Raw genomic sequence first — 20695 nt, forward strand, 5'->3', positions numbered from 1 at the left:
GAAAATGGGCTGTGAAGTTTCCAAATTCGTTTTCCATCCGAATATTTAAAAAATCCAGAGTATTGGAACGTGTTCAAATCTTGATGTAACTTTCACAATCTTTTTACTATGGGACAATTTGACTTGCTGTTTTTTCGTATTTTTTCCGAACATTAGTGCATCTGAAAGAGCATTGGAAGATGAACTCAACTCAATTTTGACGAAAATGCAGATGGGGCTGACTTGCGATTTACGGCAGTGTAGTTCTAGTAACAATCATCGCTGAAATTTGTCCTAAATTTTTGAGGGGTAATTGTAGGTATTATTCCAAAGATTCGTACATTGATTTCTACAAAAATTTCTCCAAAGATTCCTTAAAAATTCCTTCAGGAGATTTTCCAAAATTTGTCACGATGTTCATCGTAAGGTTTCTCCTCATATTGCATTGCTCTGGAATTTCTACAGGATTTCCTCCAGTTATTCATCTTTAGATCTCTTCAAAGAATTTCGAAAGAAGCAGTTTTTGGAGAAAGTTTTGGAAAAAAAATCCTAGAGTAGAAACCTCCGATCAGGGCGACTGGTAAGCTCAATTTCAACCTGTTCTATGACACAAGGAATCGATATTTTAGCTTATTTACGGTCTAATGCAGAATATCATAGATTGAAATATTTTTTTTAACCATTCCCTGCTAAGTCCATGCGCATTTGTTGTAAAATTCTTCAATTTATATTCGTAAAGACGTAGACCTCAAGGTTAGGGAATCGCCAATTTATTTCACTGATTGCTCCATGTGCACTTCCAGTGTTTACCTCATGAATGTGTACAGGAAATCCTCAAGTAATTCTCTAGAGATTCTTCAACTATTCCTCTTAGGATTCTTGCAAAAGTTTTGTCAGGAATTCCTCATAGGATTTCAAGGAGGTTGAAACTTTTGCAAGAATCCTATGAGCAGTGTTGTTCTGACTCATTTCCCCGAAAATAACATTTTCCGAACTACGAAGCCACGAACTACTACAACCATGCTCTATCCTCCTAAGATAGAAAAGCAGATGGTTAAGCTTGAGTACTGCACACAAAATCGATCAATTTTGATTCCAGAGAGCCACGATTCAAGTTTCGGTGAAATGAAATGAGTGAGTGAGTGAGTGCGAATCATTTCACCGAAACTTGAATTGCGGCCCACCGAGATCGAAACTGTCGGATCCCATGTGCAACACTCAAGCCCAACCACCTCCCTTTCCATCTCAGGAATACAACGCACAGTTATAACAGTTCATGGATTCACAATTCGAATTTCGGGGAAATGAGTCTAGTCAACACTGCCTATGAGGAATAGTTGGAGTAATCCCTTGAAGGATCTCTAGAGAATTACTTGAGGATTTCCTGTACAAATACTTGTGGTAAATACTGGAAGTGTACATGGAGCAATCAGTGCAAGAAATAAATTTCTTGTGAAATTTCTCAAAAGAATCCTGAGTGGAATTAATAGAGGGATTGTTTGAAAATTCCTTGAACAGTTCTTGGAGTTATTTTCAAAGCATTTTTTTAAGAAATTCTTGGAGGAATCTTGAAAACAATAATGCAAAAAATGTATTATAAAAGATAGGAAAAGTTTTTCCGCGAGACATGAATTAATCCTTAGATAATTGTCTGAATGAAATTGTAGAGGTATTTCTGATGGAAGCCGTGAAAATTCCTATAAGTATCCTATAAACAATTACAGCAGGAATTAATGGAGTCATCTATGAAAGACTTCTTGGGACAATCTGGAATAGTGATTCTCGGAGAAAACACAGTTGGGATCTCTGAAGGATTTCTTAGTGATAATCCTACAGAATCTGTCGAAGGGACCTCTAGAGAAATTCCTATAGTAAATTGCTTGGAATGAGTTATATCTAGATATGGGGGCCCAGATAGTCGTAGCGGTAAACGCGCAGTTATTCAGCAAGACCAAGCTGAGGGTCGTGGGTTCGAATCCCACCAGTTGAAGATCTTTTCGGGTTGGAAACTTTCTCGACTCCCATGGCATAGAGTATCACCGTACCTGCCACACGATATACAAATGCAAAGATGGTCAATTGGCAAAGAAAGCACTCAGTTAATAACTGTGGAAGTGCTCATAAGAACATTAAGCTTAGAAGCAGGCTTTGTCCCAGTTGGGACGTACGCCAAAAAGAAGAAGAAGAGTCATATCTAGAAACTTCATGGAAGAAAAAAAATCCTGGCGGAATCGCTGTAGGAGTTCATTAGTTGATCCTTGTAGGAATCACTGTAAGAAAACACAAGGGAATCTCATGCTGGGCCATCTCAGAAAATAATAGAGATTTCTTCCCGTAGATAGTCTTAAATAGCTTTCGGTAGAAAACCTATCAGTAATTCCTGGAGAAATTTAAGAATTTATCTATGGAGAAATACATACAGTTACAAATCGAAGAATTCTTAAGTAAGTTGGCGGAATCAAAGTAAAATCTCTCGAAAAATTTGCTCAAAAAACTTTTAAAAAGCTTTTAGAAGAATGCCTGTAGCTGCAGGCCTATCTGAATTATATCAAAAATCCGGTAGGGGTTCTCACTGTTCGATGATTTCACTTCTTTTTACTACTGAATAAAAAAATATTATATGATCTGCCGAATGGTACACTGAGCCAAAAACATTTAGGTTTTTCATAAATCATGAGTTATGAATCAGCAAAATCATAGTTTCATTGAACATTTCGAATAAAGTCTTAAGTTTCATAAGTGAGATCATTGAATTATTGAAGATCCATGATTTGAAATAATTGTCATAGTAATCATTAATACAACTGCTCCGGTATCAATAATGGCTACAAGCTTGTCGAATTCTGTTCACATCTTATCTGAACAGTAGGCACACATTTGAATTTCAAGATGAATATTTTGAGAAATTTAGTGTGACTTATGAAAATTAGTAACTAAATTATCCACCAAAATCATTAGTCAAACTTGCAAGTTTCAACAATAATCATTGTGGCGCTAATTCAGAATTATTTCTTCTGAAATTGTTAAGTATTTTAGCCTCAGTGTATAATACTATCAAATCGTTCTGATTTGACAGGATTGGACCCTGTTTTGGGAGTATCAGATACAACTTTTTTATCTACAGCATGGCATCTATCATCCTTACCACAAAAATATTCAAATCGCAATAACTGGTTTGTTTATTTTTTATATATTTGCATCTTTTTTTCACAAGTTCTCAAACAATCTTTCTATTTCCAGAAATTGCATCGATATTGATCATTGCTTATCTGAATTGTTTCCAAAATATCTGGAATAATATAGTGTTTGTTTTTTTTAGTTTCCATGATCGTAATACGGCCAGAGTGGTACCAGAAACATAAATTCTTTTCATTAAATCGTTTTATTTTTTAATAACAGATTCTCATCAAATTAATGTTTTAAAAAGCGAAAAATCGAGGACATGACGAAAAATATGAAGCCTGAGATTTCTTTCGTGGGTTATGGCTAGATGTCGCCACATAGATCGAATTGTATTGATTTCCAAAAATGCCCAAAATATAATCCCTTTTTTATCTTGAAGGACATTTTTCTGCTATTTAAGCAATTTATTTATTTCTTGGTGGATTTACCTCACATTTTGCACATTTGTTACGTACATATGCAACTTAAAGCTTCCTCTTCCTCTTCTTCTTCTTGGCATTACATCCTCACTGGGACAGAGCCTGCTTCTCAGCTGAATGTTCACTGAGCACTTCCACAGTTATTAACTGAGAGCTTTCTTTGCCAAAGTTGACATTTTCGCATTCGTATATCGTGTTGCAGGTACGAAGATACTCTAATCTCAGGAAAGTCAAGGAAATTTCCATTACGAAAAGTTACTGGACCGACCAAGAATCGAACCCAGACACCTTCACCATAGCTTTGCTTTATATACTTCTTAGAGTTACAAATCTACAAAGTTCAAAAATGTTGATATAATGTCAAAATAAGCCTCGTCTATCGGTATAAATCTCTGGAAGAAACCTCAAAAGGAATAAACAAAATAATTACTAGCGGAATCCCTGATGGAGAGGAATCCCTTCAGGAACTCTTCGAGACACTCTTCGTGAAATTTATGAAAGCATCGCTTGTGGAATCCTTAGTAGAAATACTAGAGGTCTCCCTGGATGAGTTTCCGGAGAAATTCTTGGAGGAATTCCGGTCGTTTTATATTTACTCCAAAACTGAATTCTCATAAACTTTGGTTCCCGGAACAAATTTTAAAAAATAGTCAACTATTAACGAACTGCAAACTGTTCGTTTAAACAATTCAGTGTTCATCCTCGCACCATGACCTCCTTTGCAATTCGTTAACAAGCTGTGCACTATAAACGGAAGGTTGTTACATTTTATTATGGTAAAAAGTGAGTTTCCGTTATGTTATCCGTCTGTAATAATTTCTCGCGATTTTGAGGTGGAAATCTGAGGTGAATCTGAAAAATACACCGTTGTGCTCAGAAAACGTTGAGTTACCATGTGGAAACAAAATCAGATTACTTTTGGAAAAAAAAAAACATTTCCTAAAAAATGGATAAAGCTCTCTTGAAGATTCCCTCTAGCAGTGGCGCAACCAAGGGGGGGTTTTGGGGGTCAAAACCCCCCCCCAGAGCCGAAAAATTATATGGCTTGCCAAGTACATTTTTTAAATGCAACACTACACATCATACAACTACAGAGCAGTAACTTAGTTTGATTCGTATTAACACTGGGAATGTTAGTGGTTTTCACAGTTTTATTATTCTATGTTGTGTTTATTTGAATTATTGAACTCTTCAGGAAGTTTGATAATAACAAAATCATCTGTGAATTATTACTACAATCAGCTGATAAATAACAAAATGCTCTAGCCTGTTTTGAAAACAAACTGATCAGAAGGTCGGTTCCAAAGGCACGTTCCCCACCATTGCCTCAGCATTTTGCCAAATTTGGCGACCTTCAGAGCATACGAATTCTTTGATTTGCAGAAACATCTGTATTTAGCTGGCAGTGGAAGCATTTGGCACCTTTGAAAATTTTGACAATTATTAGATTTTGTTAGTGTGTATAATCGTGAAAATAGGGTGTTAAAAACTTTTGGAACAATGTGACTCGGATGTGTCCATAAGAAACAGGGATGCATTAGCGTGCTGCTCAATATCGAATCAATCGGATTACAAAATCATCCAAAACAAAGTTTGTAAGATGTGACAATTAGTTTTCCACCGCAGTTTTAGTTTTGCAATGTTGATCTACTTTCGACCTACTGCAACAATGATGTGAATGATTTCTATTGCAAATTACTGCACTTTAAGATTGTTCTCGAAGTCATTCTCATTGTTACAAAACTCGAAAACATATAAAAAACTACACAGGAGAGACATGTAAGGAACAGCACAGAAAAAGAGCGGATGAATAGCATCACGATAATTTACTAAAATAATTCTTAAATCATTTTACTATGCAAAAATATAAAACTAACTAAAATGCTTCAACTCGATTTTTTATATCAAAAACATCTTCTCAAAAAGTATTTTAGAATTTGCAAACCCCCCTAGAACCAAATCCTGGTTGCGCTACTGCCCTCTAGTGATACTGAAACTCAATCAGATCCGATATCAAGAATTCGGTAGCGGTCAGAAGATCTTATTGGTGGACGGTTTTATGTTTATTTTCTTCTGTCTACACCGCGCCCTGTCGGAACCAGTTTCAAAATATTCCGGAATGGCCAAGTCTAATTGTCCACGACTTGATGCTTTTGTGAATAAGAATAAAAAAACATTAAATTTGAGTAGTCATATCATACAAACGTATGAAATTTTGAACATGGTGTGTACCAATTCCTTCTGAAATAGATTCCTTGTGTCCAGAAGGGTTGAATTTACTAATATAACGTATCTAATGGCCAGAGCGCCATTCTACAGTATGGCCCATAAAAAAATGCGAAAATCGTCATATCATGTTTTATAGTAGTTTTTACATAGAAAATGTGAATGAAGCATAAATATTATTCATTACGGGTATTGTTTAATATATTTAGACTCAGTTTTTTGCTTTGGACATGATTTTTATTTGTTACTTTCACCTTATCAGAGAGGAATTGGAAGCAAACCTTCAAATTTTATCATGCGGTCGTCGAGTTCAATATCTGTGTGATGAAAGGTTCTAAAGCTTCAACGATGGTGACGGATTCTTCACAGGCCTTGTCTCTAGCATACGCCCATATCAAATGATAGAATTGGTTCATTCCTGGGTAATTGGAGACTTAAACATATTTTCGAAAAAACGGCTCATTTTGGAGAGCTTTGATTGAACCTTCATATAAGTGTGATAAGCGGCTCCGTTTTGCTCAAAACCTATGAGCAAGTATTGATATAAGTTGTCTCTAACCGAAGGAACAAATTTCATCCTCAAAAATCTGTTATAGGTCTCCGTATTTATTTTTTATTGAACCTTAACAAAAAAATAAAGGCATATCAAACCTATAAGACGCAAATGCCCTCAAAACTAAGACCCTGGCAAAATATTTTATTGTGATCATGAAAAACACATTCTCTAAGAACTCCTCCATCCTCTGATACCAAACAAACTAAAATTTTCAACAGTAAAGTGTGATTTTTGAAGGTGGAAATTTTATCACCAGAGTATACGACAATCAGACGCTGTTTCTAGCTTTGAGCGGACAAAACCTTTGAACTAATTTGCTTTATTACTTTATTTAGGACAGTAAGAAAAATATGACAAAAATTGTCCTGGATAGCGAAGTTGTGTCAGAATATACTACAATAATCAGAAATTACATTCACTACCAAAAACAATATAAATTACGCTTGTGGATGCTATATTCACGTTCAAACAATTTTCGCATTTTTTTATGGGCCATACTGTAGGGTCTAATCTTTCGTTAAATGCTAAAAGAAAAACAATCGGGTAAAATTGGATTTTGGAAACCATTTCAAAGTCATTAGCCCATTTAGATACTTAATTCGTTTTCAAAGGATGATTGGCCAAAAATAATCTCAGTGCTCAAGGAAGGTTAAGGTAGATCCCATCAAAAACTAAACCTAACAATATACAGTCAACTCTCCCTTAGTCGATACTCCGTATTGCGATATCAAGTTAGAGAACCACAGTAAGGGTTGGATTTCCTGGCTACTTCGATGGTCCCTCGGATCGCATTTTCACTGGTTTTGTATTCTATAATTTGATACCTCCCTCTCGATGTTTTTTCTATATTGCTATGGAGAGTTGATTGTATATAGAAACTGACTGAATATTGTATGTGTTATGACGATTGTTTTTTTTTAATTTAAATTTTGAACAGATATTTAGGTAGTTGTAGAATCTACGTTATGATGATCGTATAAATGATGCTTGTTGTACAAATCTCGCGAAACATTGCATTAAATAATATCAAACAATCACAACTTACATATTCGGCTGAGTGTACGAAAAATTGAATAAGGCATCCAATAAACTGAAAAGTGTGAATCGACATAACATCAACATAATCCAATACTCAGAACGTCGTCGACTATCAGTGAAAAATTACAACAACCCCAAGAGACTACTGCAGATTCGAGTACACCAGTTTCGACCTTTTTTCGGCATCGGTTTCACCTTAGCTGATAAGGCAGGCAGCGAAGAATAAAGGCTTATCTATAGTACCTGCACAAGAAAGTGATACAAAGTTGAAAAAAATAAAATCAACGATATTTGCCATAGCAATTCAAAAGTCAGAGGGGGAAATGAAAGCTAAACGAGTGCGGTCGTGTTGTGTTCGGTTATCATGAAAGAATGGCATCAAAATAGTGCTCCCCGCTCGCGTGTCTCGATTACCTTCGCGTGGTTCTCAGTGCTCCTCCGATGGTTATGAAATATAAAATAGCCAGTGTATGTTCCCTCGAGAAAGTGCACTTAGTTGCAGTTCAGGAGGTATTGAATGGATGGCAAAGAATGGCACGTTTTGCATTGATCCGTCCAACTCCGGCTGTGTTGGCTTCGTCGTCGTATTTGTGGCCATTCGTGGTGTCGTCAACGTATTCTAATGAGGGGGTTAACGTGAAGAAATGTATGGCCAAAGCAAGAACTGTGTGTTTCGAAGCAGGAGGAAGAAAAATGAACGGAAAATCAATAAAGAAAATTGCAGTGAAATCAAAAAAGCCAATGAACTGTGAAATCGTAGCACCGAAATAATAAAAAAGAGCAAAAAGGGGTTTCGAATCCACGCGGTCTAACGTAAAATATGTTGAGTGATGATGCCTGGGGGCCGTATGAAGATCCCTCTTCAAACGAAGTAGGGAGTGTGAATGTGTGCTGGAAATTGCAAGAAAGAGTACACCGAAAAGCAATTGCATTGCAATCTACGGCCATAAGCATTCACACATAATCCATAAGTGCAACGTGATTGTTTCGTTTCAGCAGCATAGCAAATATGAATAATTGCATATCGTGATTGAAAAAAATGTATCAGTGCATCGTCCAAACGCGCGAATCAGAGTTTCAAACAGTGTCTACAGTGTGATAACCGGGTTTCCAAAAAAAGCGTAACGTGCAGTTCAGCGACAGGAAAAAGATATCCTGTCCCAGAATCACCACTCTTTCGGCCGCCTGTGTGGATAACCTTCATCCTGAAAACGTGGAGGATTCGCTACTCGGCCGGAAACCGGATCCGGGCGGTGACACAAACCGGAAATTAACCGTCCACGTGCATCAATATCTGTGTGTTCGTTCGTTGGCTTGCTTGGTTGAGATTTGCTCCTCGAGAAGATAGTTGGTATCCTGCGCTCCTCATCTGTTCTCTAACCGCTCGCGCGCAATCTTCACACACGTGTGTCTCCATCGTGGGTGTGGTGGTGTGTACGACTCTGGTATGATTTATAATCCACTAGATTCATAAATACAAAACAATAAGGACCTAAACCATCAACGCTGACCATTGTGTTGGCGCTACTATGTGAAAGAACTCTAAAATTGTTGCGTTTAATTTCAGATCTCTGATACCGAATTGATTGTGTTGCATTGCATCCCCCCTTTTTAGTGTATCGAACAACACGCCCTCGCCTCCCCCTCATAATGCATCTTCCCTCGAAATGCTCTCCCGTATCATCAAGTCTACGACAGTCTCTATCACTGCAGCCTTTCTACTTTCACCCGCGCTTGGAGAATCCTTTTTGTCCTAATTGGCCTCTACAATCTAATGTTTATTTGTTTCCATAAACAATATCCTAATGATAGCATCATTCGAATACAAAATTTCTCATTAGACTAAATTGTGGTGCAAAAATTCAAGTTTTTAGTGGAAGCTATTTTGTGTTGTGATTCACGATTTTTTTTACTCAAAGACTTGTTTGAAAACTCCAGTAAAATCAGCTCATTCTTAAGATAATTCCATCAGCAAGACTGGTAACAAGCCACATTTTAACAAAAAAAAGGTTACTAAATTCACTATTTCCGGGATCTGACGACCACAAAAACACACGACGTATTTCCGACAAATCTGCTAAAGAATTGCTTAAGTTCTAGAGTAATCTTTGGCAGAAAATTAGAAGGGATTTCCAACTTATCTTCTGAAGGAATCTCAACAAATCTTTTTCAGAAGGTAGCCAGAATTTCAGTTAAAATTGAAGGTGGCCACTGGAACCGGCAAATGCGGGAAAACGACGGGAATTTGAAGCCACTGGGAATTTGAGATGGTCACTGGGAAAATCGTTTTGAACGAACAAGCTCTACATTTACAAGTACCGCCAAAATAAAGTGCTCACTTGCTGGAAATAACCTAGATGTACTTTACTGCCCATAAACGCATGTCAGTCCCATGTTTGCTGGATTTCCTATTCACATGGGACAATTATGCGTTTATAAGCAATTTAGATTTAACACAATCTATGTGAAACACACCAAAAATTCTAATTTTTGAATACAATTTGGTTTTTACAAAGAAAAAATTAAGTGTCCAAACAAGATTATCAAAATTAGGTGCCCACTCGGTGTTTCCTTCACTTACATGTTACTCTATCTTTAGTTTAGTCGAAATCTTGGTTAAAACCTGTTCAGTTGTGCATTTCATATCGTAAATGTGTTTTTTCTTGTTAGATTTAGAAAATCCGTGAATAAAACTGGTCAGATCAGTCTTGTTCTATAAAATAATTTAAACACGGCCAATTCAAGTGATTCTTGAGAATTTCCCACGGGTTTGAATGGCTTAGGCAAATAAATATCTGTGATAGATACATTTAACATGTTTGAATTAATGTTTTAATAAATATGTATCTAATTAAAATGGATCTACTGTGAAAGAAAGTAAATACTTTTAAACTCTGAGTTCAGCCTAAAGTAAGTTGATATAGGGAGCTTTTTGATTAACTTAGGCAGTGGGGTTTTTTGAAAGCCACTGAGTTCATATTTGGCCATAATATACGTCACATTGATGTGCTTCTTATTGCAATTGTACCGAGAAAAAAACTCATATCAAAGTGAATCATGGAAGTGCCCAAGTAGCTCTGAACCCCGCGTTTGTTCCATGATGTGGGAGATAGGAAAGCCCCGAAGATTCTATATAAGTTCAATCGACTTCTAATAAAAAATACAGTTTGAAAGATTGAGCCAATTTTATATTACATCCGTTTTATGAGCCATGTGTTGTCTATTACACACTCCCGTGCAAAAGTTTGGGTTCACCCCCTCAAAAAAATACAAACATGTTTTGTTCATATCTCTGTGATTGCACATCCAATTGAAACTCTCGGCGCATTTGAAAGACAATGAGTTAGTCTTACTTTATAGGTATTTTGACAAAAACATTTTTCAAATTTTGTTTACAAAGTTGTGGCATTTTCAATAAACACACTGAAAAAACATGGCTAATTTTCTCATTGCTCGACAAACAATTTTAAATTATTGCGTCATTAGAACCGTAATCTTATATTCTTCAAAAAACACCTGCAAAATTTTGGCGGAAAAATCTGGAAACTATTTAATATTAATAAAATAGTCATTCTGATTCAAGTCATCGTGCAAAAGTTTTAATTTACCCCTTTTTTCAAAACATTCAAAACCAATCGGAAACTCTCTAGAAGCGCTTATATTGGTCATGTTCAATTAATTCCAAATTTACAAGACTGTTTCGACCAGCTTAATTCCCTGATTTTTCTTTCCAGTATAACCGGTTAAAATATGTATACTCTCTATTAATGTATATTGCATTTCAATTTGAGTTAAAACCCTTTAGAGTGTATTCAGAATAATCATCAATCATTAAGCGCAAGCGCAAGTTTACGCAGGCGATCGAATAAATAATTTCGCCAAAGATGTGATCAATCCAAACGAATTCGTCTCAAAATGCGACTGATTCGGAGCTGCTGAAGAGATTCGACTGCAGCTCTCATGGGAAAGCTGCCGAAAAAAACGAGGCTGCCGACAATACTTACACTGATAAGACCTGTTGAAAGATATAAGTAAATTCCCGAGAATAAGTTGGTTTTGATTTTTATAATTTTTATTTTTGAACATCCCTAACCTTCTTATTTTGTTTTTATTGAGGTCTTTTTTGGTTACCAATTTTGACAGACAATAAAAATATAAAATTTTACAATAGAGCGGTTCCACAGAAAATGACGAATTTTTTCCCAAATTTCATTTTTATATTTTTTGATTTGGATGAAATTTTGCACATGCTTTCTTTATGCCCAAAAATGCCTTTTTGCATCATCGGCTCGCCATTTTGACTCTAGCCTTACTTTTGAGAAGGGCATAAGAAAAAAATCCTTAATAATTTTCAAAAAATTATAACTTAGAAACGGTTTGTCCGATCAGTTTGGTGCCTTCCGCAAAGTTTTAGGTTATTGTTGGGACTATCTGGAAACGTTTCTAAGTTATATTATAATAACCAAAAATTGAAAATTATATCATAATTTTGTATTAAAATCGCTGTATCTTTAAAACGGTAAAAGTTAGCCTGATTTTTCTGTATACCTTTTTTGTTGTAAATTTTGCATACTTTCATAAAATTGAGTTGAAAAATATTTAAAAAGTTTATTATGACCATTTTCAAAAATTCACCTTTTTTTCAAAAAATCATAACTTTTTTGTCCATGATTTCTCCATCTTGACCCACTGTGCAAAAGACTCCATTTTTTGTCTACTTTAAAATATAAAAAAATAAAAAAAAATAAAGAAAACGATTTTTGTGAAAATGGATTTTTAAGCTTTATTTTCGAAATAAAAAAAAAATTACATTTTTTTTTTTACTGTGTATATTTTTTCCAGATAGTTCCAACAATAACCTAAAACTTTGCGAAATACACCAAACCGATCAGACAAATAGTTTCTGAGTTTTATTTTTTTGAAAATTGTTAAGGCTTTTTTCTTAGGCCCTTCTTAAAAGTAACGCTAGGGTAAAAATGGCGAACCGATGATGCAAATAGGCATTTTTGCAAAGAAAGCATATGCAAAATTTCAGCAAAATCAAAAAATACAAAGGTAAATCGACATTCGAATTCAAATGGAACCGCTCAATACTTATAGAACTATAAATGTTTTCATTTTTCGGTAACGTGTTTTCCGTGTAGCTAATGGAAAAACAGTTGAAGTGAATTTAATAGCGCCAGGCTTTTTTTCTATGATATGTTGATTGTGGAAAAATATAAAATGTACATATTTTTGTTTTTCACGTTAAATGAGACTCAGGCAATTGTCGGTTATGAAAAAAAAAATTTCAAACATTTACAAAAATGTGTCAATATTAATAAAAAAAAACTTTCATAACTTTCATAATATGCGTATTATGGCCTACCTATTAGCCAAAAATAAAACAATTTTGATTTCCGAGCAACGCAAAAACACAAAATTTCAAAGTAGCGGTCGTATTTTGGACCCCCTAAGGAAGTGATTTTAGTTTTTTGTTTTTTTAGTTTTAATTGCACTGCGTGACCAAGTCAAAGAACATGCCAAAATGTAGAGAAAAACTTCCTCTACGAGATAAATTTGGCATTTGCCCATACAGTCATGTAGGATCTAAAAAACATCGAAAAAAATGAATCGTGAAGCACTATTTTTCATTATTTTGGACACACCGATATATATTGGACCCTTAAAGTATATATGTTGGACCCCGGCATTTTTTATCGTTTGGCGACAAAGTCCACGACACTGGTTGTATAATATGCTTGCCCATAGTCTAATCAATCGATTGACAACGAAAAACCGAAGTTAAGTTAAGAAATTTGAAAAAAGTTTTTGTTTACATTTGAAAAATTTCTGACGGCTTCAATTTCTGTGTGTAACGTGTTGTAACGGTTGAATGGATGAACCGATTAAATTAAATTAATTTCAGATAAAATAAACATATTTTCTATGTACAAACGGTTGATGCAAGTGCGGAATAGTCCTATCTTTCCAAATGCATGTGAATTGTCTTTCGATTTAAACAGGGAATTTTACAGGAAAATGGCCTATTGGTTAGAGGTGAGGAATAAGAGGGTTAAAGAAATATTTTCGATAGAATTAGTAGAAGATTTTTTAATAGAATGTTCAAGAAAGTTCGTGGATAAATTGTAGATTTAAATTTAGACGAAAATTAGGCGTAGTTGGGGGAAATCAAAAAAGTAGATTTGAGTACCTTGTACCTTTTTATTCCCCCCTAATTGCCTATCTTTGACAGATACGCGTATTTCGACTACCACTTGTAGCCTTCTTCAGTGTCAGTTACTCGTATCCACTGACGAAATCGTCGCATCTCTCAACCTTAAATAATAACAAAAAAAAGACAAGACAATTTACAAATTGAACTATTTTCTAGTCTACAGATTCCTTGGTCTCTTTTGATGTGTGACGTAACCTCATTTTTTACCTGTTCTACGACACTAAAAATAATATTGTTGACAAATTCACAATCTAATACAGAAAATAAGTGATTGAAATCAACTATTTAAACACTCAGTAGATGAGCATTTGTTGGAAAAATACATAAATTTCTATTCTTAGAACAGGGAGTGAGGTTAGGGAATTAGTGTAACGGGTGTAACGCAGAAATTTATACATTTTTATTTTTTCTGCAATCAACCTATCACAGCAGAAGAGAGGGATCGCAGCAACCCACGCCCTGTAGTTTTGTTGACTGTAGTTAGTTTTGTAGACAACTGTAGTTAGTTTTGAATAATATTCTCTACGATGAACCATCACCTTGCAAAACGGTCATATTTTCAAAGTTGCACATCTCAAAATTTTGGTTTTCGGGTTATCTCGGTGTAGCATTAAGGGGACTATATTTTGTTGGGCAGTGCTTTCGAAGGCCCAAGCTCAATAGTTCGTTTTCGCGCGCCATCGGAGTGATTTTCTATCGAAGCATATGCATGTTGATGCTAAGATTGTGACTTCAGTCGAGGATGGTGAGCTCGTTTCATACTTGTGATAACACAAATGTGTATCGTGGCAATTTTACATTTTTTTTAATCGGTAATCAAACTATAGATAGTTCGTCACTATAAGTGTCGGCATAGGCCTTAATTGGACTCCGCAAACTATTAGATTCGGCTGGTGCAGTTTTTGGAAAAAAAAAAATAGCTGAACAAAGTCGGTTTATTCTGCACGCGGTCTGCTGGGCAGTGTTTCGTTAAAGCCCTAGCAGAAGGGCAAGATGCATCGAAGCCGAACCTCAGATTTTCGAGAGCATGAATCTCTAGAGCCGGACAACGGATCGGACTGAGGACTGTTGGTGGACCAATCTATCAAGTTTTCATCTTGAACCGCTGTCTGGTTTCCTAGATTTGTGCTCTTGAAGATTTAAGTTTTGGCTTAGTTTCATCTTCACCAGAAAACTCTTATTTTTGCCTCGTCGCTGAAGTTTTTTTCTCGGTTTAGTTTGCACGCGTTCTTCGTTTTTGCTTTTGTGAAATGAACATGTTGATTAAAGTAGCTTACAGCGGCTCATTCAAGGATGAATGATAAATTTGGTGAGCTCATTTCATGCTTTTATTTTAAATGTACAATATATTAAGAAACGTATTTTATAGTGACAACGGTGAGAATGTTACTTAAATAAACTGATTTAACAAAATATGAACAGATCGTTATTTTAAGTGTCGACATAGACTCTTATACATTAACATTAAAACCCCCACCTTTCCTTTGACCTGTTTTTTATCCTTATAAAAAAATTACATTTGAATGTTTCGACGCTAAAAGTGTCGACTGTCCTTAGAGTACTGATAGGTGACTGAAAAGTGTTCACATTGTTTTTAGAGTACTGATACTTCTACGAATAAATTGAACAGGTTTCATTTTTTCGTTAGATTTGTGCACGCTAAAAATATTCTCAATAAAATACATTTTGTTCGAAACATATCGAGTGATCGCTCACCAACTTAGAAGGATATCCATATTGTAGCTTGATAGGTTCTAATCATTAAAATCCAAATGATTATAAATTATAAGCATGCCATGTACATGTAAATTTTATTCATTCATGGTTAGACTTGCAAATTCTGGGCTTTAGCAAAATTAGCGCAGCCAATATCAAAAATTGTTTGCAAAAGCATACCAGGTTGACGCAAATTTTCATGCAATACGACATCGGTTTCTCTCGTTTCTCTCAACACGTTCAACCAGTCGTTTGAATCCAGGCTGCGGAAGATGATAAAAGCTCAGGAAGAACGTGTTTCAATGAAATTGAATAGGGTAGAGGTAGAGCATTTTTCCTTCGTACACTGCTCCGACCAACATGTTTGTAGAATATTGAATTCTCCTTTATTTTTTGTTATCTGTAAAATATTGAGAGATCTATGTTTTTGATTGAAGAAGGGTCACCAGAAAAAAAAATTGTGCACTCGAACTTGATATGACTTGTAATCATGTTTGAAATATGGCACAATATTATTAAATTTTCCAAGTACACAGTACACTACCTATTCATATTTTAGGGGAATAAGAAAAATATGTTTGAATATAGGGAAAATAAATAAGTCGAGTCTATTACACGACACTGGAGATGCCTTACAGTTGTGGTCGAATTACGCGTATCTGTCAAAGGGTACAAACTCTAGAAGAATTGAATGGTATACTGCCCATATTCGCATAATAGTCTCATTTATATAGGAAATCTCATAGAACATGCGATTGTTATGCGAATATTTGCAGTATAGTACTTAATTCGGTTTTCTTTTATTGTAAATAATTTCTGCCGAACACACAAAAAATAAATTGCAGCTGAAAATATTTCCAAGTCAAGTAAAACATCACAGGACATATTGAACAGAATGTGGGTTTGGGCACGCGACACCTCTGGTTCACACTAACATTCCTTCCCTTCCCCGATGACTGGAACCCAAGTAGCACGCAAAGCATCTTTCAAAGAAATGCTTACTTACCCAGTTCTAGTTCCGTTGCATATTAATCAAAAGCTCATAAGGTTTCATTGTCGTTCCTATGAATTTACATTTCACCCCGTGTTTGACGTCTAACATTATTGAAACGATGGGATTTGTTGCAAATGTCCTCTGCAAGCATCCTTGAAGTGAAGTTAATCAATATGTGTTCTATAAGTTTTACAACAAACTCTTGCAACTTCTCTAAAAATGCCAATTCTAATGTTATGTTTCAATATACTTTCATTAAGAGCATCCGCAACATAACTTCATTGCATGCAAGCTGCGTTTCATTACCCACAACTCAATAAGATTCATCACAGTTGCGTGAAACTACGTGTTTGACAGCTATAATTTTGTTTGTTTCAATCAAGTTGCAGTATAGTTAAGTTGCACCTCACGTATCATGTAACAATGAAAACATGTTCTAGCAACAGTTTGTTTGTTTACATGGTGTTTCTCATAAGTTGCGCAAAAGTTTTTACAAATACTTTAGCTCTGTGGGGCGTATCCATATTTTGCCAGTAATGAACTTGTATTCCGAAGAGTGTAGTGAAGTAATAAGCAACAAAGCAATGTGGTCGCTTATATAATGCATTGGTGAGGCAGTTTTTCGAAGTGCTCGTGGAGTAGTGAGTAGAGGAGAAGATTTATGATCTAGTAATCGAGAGTTCGATTCTCATTTACATTTTTGTTTTAATATTTTTTCTCTTAAGTATTTTGCAACAAATATGCATTTTCTCTATAACATAACATATATATGTTGCAAACAGGCTCCGCCTCTTGCGCTTTTTGCGTTGCTATTCAGTGCAATTGTAAGTCATATTTTCAACGATTTTCAACTCTGATTAGTTTCCAGAGATATGTTTATTCTTGACTTTTTGGTGTTTGGAGTTCTCGGAAGTGTCCATTGAAGATGGAAAACTACCTACTCCCAAGCTACATCTCTTGGTTCCTTGTGCAACTTCGAGTATTCTGGTTAATCACGGAGTAGCAACTACGACTTATACGATCATCAATGCTTATGCTTATGTTTAACATCTCTTTCCAATCATTATTATATGGTAATGAAAATGGAGGTTTTGTGTAATTTAAGATATAGTTTTTTTTTCGTGATAAAAATAAAATATTTTTTCAGTGTATATTTTTTCTTGTAGCTTAAACGCCCCGCTACAACTTCTCCGTAGAACATTTTCCTCTGAAATTGCTACGGAGCGACTACGCTTTGTATTATTTTACACAGCGCTTGTCGCAACGGTGTACATTATCATATTTTCCGTCGGGTTCCTGTAGACTGATGTATTTTGTATCACACTACCTAATAATACCTGCGTCAGCCTGTCTGCACTTCACTAATTATCAACAAAAACACGATTTGGTTACAATTGCATGAAAAATAACGTTCAATTGCAATATTATTTCAATTGAACCAATATTTTCTTGACGACAAACTCGCGTAGAACATACCCTATGTTCATGAATGACGAGGGAATTAATAAATTATATATTGAATTGACCGCACGAATCTTCTTCAGCTGTAGAGATTTCCTTGTACTTTACCACTTAACACTCTTCTACACTTCAATTTTCTTCTTTCATCATCAATTTTGGATGATTTTCAAAAGGCCACATCTCAGCTTGTTCTATCTGAAGCCGAAGGCCCAAGCTGACAGCCAGGTTCAATGCACAGTGTTGCGCAGTTTTGATGCTGTCATTTCCTTTGACTCGTTTTTTTATCAGGATTTTTTGCTAAAATGATAGTAATGAATATTCATTGCTATAAATCATTTTGTTCAGCGACTTTCTGGACGATAAAATAACTTACAGCTTGAGCTTGAGCTTGAGCTTGATTGGCCGCCCGTGGATGCACTCCAGTATCGCCAGATCAGCTGCACTTACACAAGGAACCAACCGAATGACTGCTTGGGACTAACAGGCATCCTCAGTGTATAAGTGCTGGTGATCTTCTATTTTTAGGCAACAATGGCACCTGCCACGTCAGAATGCAGACCAATGAGGGGAAGGGGGAGGAATTGATGATGCATTGAACTGACTCCCACGTAGACCGTATATTCCACTGCATCCACGTCAGTTCATGCGGGAGTGTATGGATTGGGGGAAAGGCATGGCAGAGAGGTTTGCTTTTGTGGTTAGCAGACTGCCTATGTATCAGGCGTAAGAAAGGCGTGCGCGTGGAAGTAGGAAGCGTTAGGGAAACGGTTTCTTGTCCGTCTCTGGTTCTAGCGTTTGCTATGAACGAATAGTTTGAGTGTGATATATTAAGAATGGAAGATAGAAGCAAGTGAGAGATATACAACTACAAAGTACGAGGAAAGGGACGGGCCTGGGATTGAACCCATGACCTTCTGCATATGAAGCAGAAGCGGTAGCCATCAGACCACCAACCCCGTCATCTGGACGATAAAATTGAAAAATATATGGAAAAATTGAAGAAATATATGGAAAGATTTCGTGAATCCCTGAAGTATGCTGCCGTTTGTTTACAGTTTGCAAAAAAAATAAGGATGAATACACAGTATATTCTTAAAAGAATTAAAAATCAACGGCGATCACGTCTTTACTATCAACGGGCAAGAGAAGGAATGTTAGGTAGATAACCATTACTACTAGAGACCGAGTATATCTCTGCATCTCCACAGTTTTCATGGGAAATATTGTAGGTTAGAGATCTGGGAGTTGACATTTGATTTGATGGTGCGATCCATGGTATACATTCACGCGTAACCAGATTCGCGGTATTGCTCAATCATCACTTGCCTCCAAAAAGCAAGCGACGCGATCAAAGGACCAAATACTGTGTCGTTGAGGTTTTTTCACGCCCTGTTTCAAATGTATTTCGAATTCTACAGAATACCTATCAAGGTGTTTCTCTAACTTTCTTATATCAAGGTGTTCTCTATGATCAATTCATTCTGTTACATATGAATGCGTTCAATACTCTTTCCCATACTAAACAATTGAAACTTTTGAATACTTTTGACAAGCTACGAATCATCAGTAGCGTCCGTGAAATTACTTTCATGAAACAAGAGTTGACCAGCAAATTGTCAACACTGGATCTAGGAACACTAAGAGTTTAGACCAGGGTTTCTCAACCGGTGGTCCGCGGACCCCCAGGGGTCCGTGATGACTTCTCAGGGGGTCCGCGAAGTCATTGACAATAAGGTTTTTTTTTTCTAAGTGGATGTTTAAATGTCAGTAATATCAAACCTATCTTTTGTTATTCAAGTGAGAACTATTACTGTAGATTTTTTATATATCAAATATTTTTAAATTGTAACTCACTTTTAAAACTCACTATTAACCATATAAATACTGATAAAATATATGCCTAAGATCCATACAAAAACTGATAAAATATCGTCCTGATATGGTTGCTGGAGGTAGTCATATTTATTTATTTTTTAAATGTCCTTGGCTTCCTATCGAGATCTAAAAGATAATCTCGGGATCCTGGTGATAATTGACGGATTGAAAACAATACGAAATGTTACCCTGCTAACACTCATCATCAGGATGTTTTACGAGATTTTTGACTGATAACGACGTAGTGATTTTTGCAAAACTTCTTAACCGATATCCGACAACATTATCGGATAGTTCCTGATGAAATGTATATACGAATTCCTCACAACACCGAATAATTGGCTCTTAAGAAACTTATTATTAAGTCCTTTCAAATATTCAGATGTTTCCAGAGGTGATTTTTGATGAATACCTGGCAATATCTGGAACTTTGATTGAAAAGATTTTCTTGATTTTTGGTGAAATCTGTGAGAGTTTTGAGAATATCTTCAGTTAACTCCTGAGAAACTGTTTACGAATTGGTGGCGGTATTTTTGTTAGATTTTTTTTTCTTCTAGTAAGGAAGCGTATTTTATTCCTGGCACCTTGACTCATTTTGGCAGTATACAGTCAACTCTTTCTTAATCGGTATCGATTTAGAGAGCCATAGTAAAAGTCAGTTTTCTTGGCTACATTGATGGTCCCTGCATATGCACTGGTTTTGTGTTCTAACACTCTACCGATGGTACCTTCAGTATCGAGTTATGAAGGATTGATTTTAATTGATTCAGTGCCGTGACCAGGATTAACGCATCATTACTTCCCTGCTCAGACATTTTATTCTGAATATTTTGCAGAAAATTCTCTTGTAAAGCGCATATTTTTATCTATTCGAGATCAGTCAACTTTACCTAAAAAAGTGTCTTAAGGTGATTATAAAACGAAGCCAAACTTTGAATTTTCAAGTGCACAAGATGAGAGTATCTGACAACATTTCGCGTTGAAAACCAATCAACTTACTTGCCTGCTGGTAGCTAGTGACCAATGGGATA

At 35.8% G+C, this 20695-nt stretch overlaps 1 protein-coding gene across 2 annotated transcripts in view; it reads left to right on the forward strand.

Moving 5' to 3' along the window:
• Positions 1 to 20695, forward strand: part of LOC5577098 (pre-mRNA-splicing regulator female-lethal(2)D) — a 55734-nt gene that overhangs the window by 24978 nt on the left and 10061 nt on the right. The gene's annotated exons all lie outside the window — the stretch shown is intronic.

Source organism: Aedes aegypti, chromosome 3 (genome assembly GCF_002204515.2).
Source record: "Aedes aegypti strain LVP_AGWG chromosome 3, AaegL5.0 Primary Assembly, whole genome shotgun sequence".
Taxonomy (NCBI): domain Eukaryota; kingdom Metazoa; phylum Arthropoda; class Insecta; order Diptera; family Culicidae; genus Aedes; species Aedes aegypti.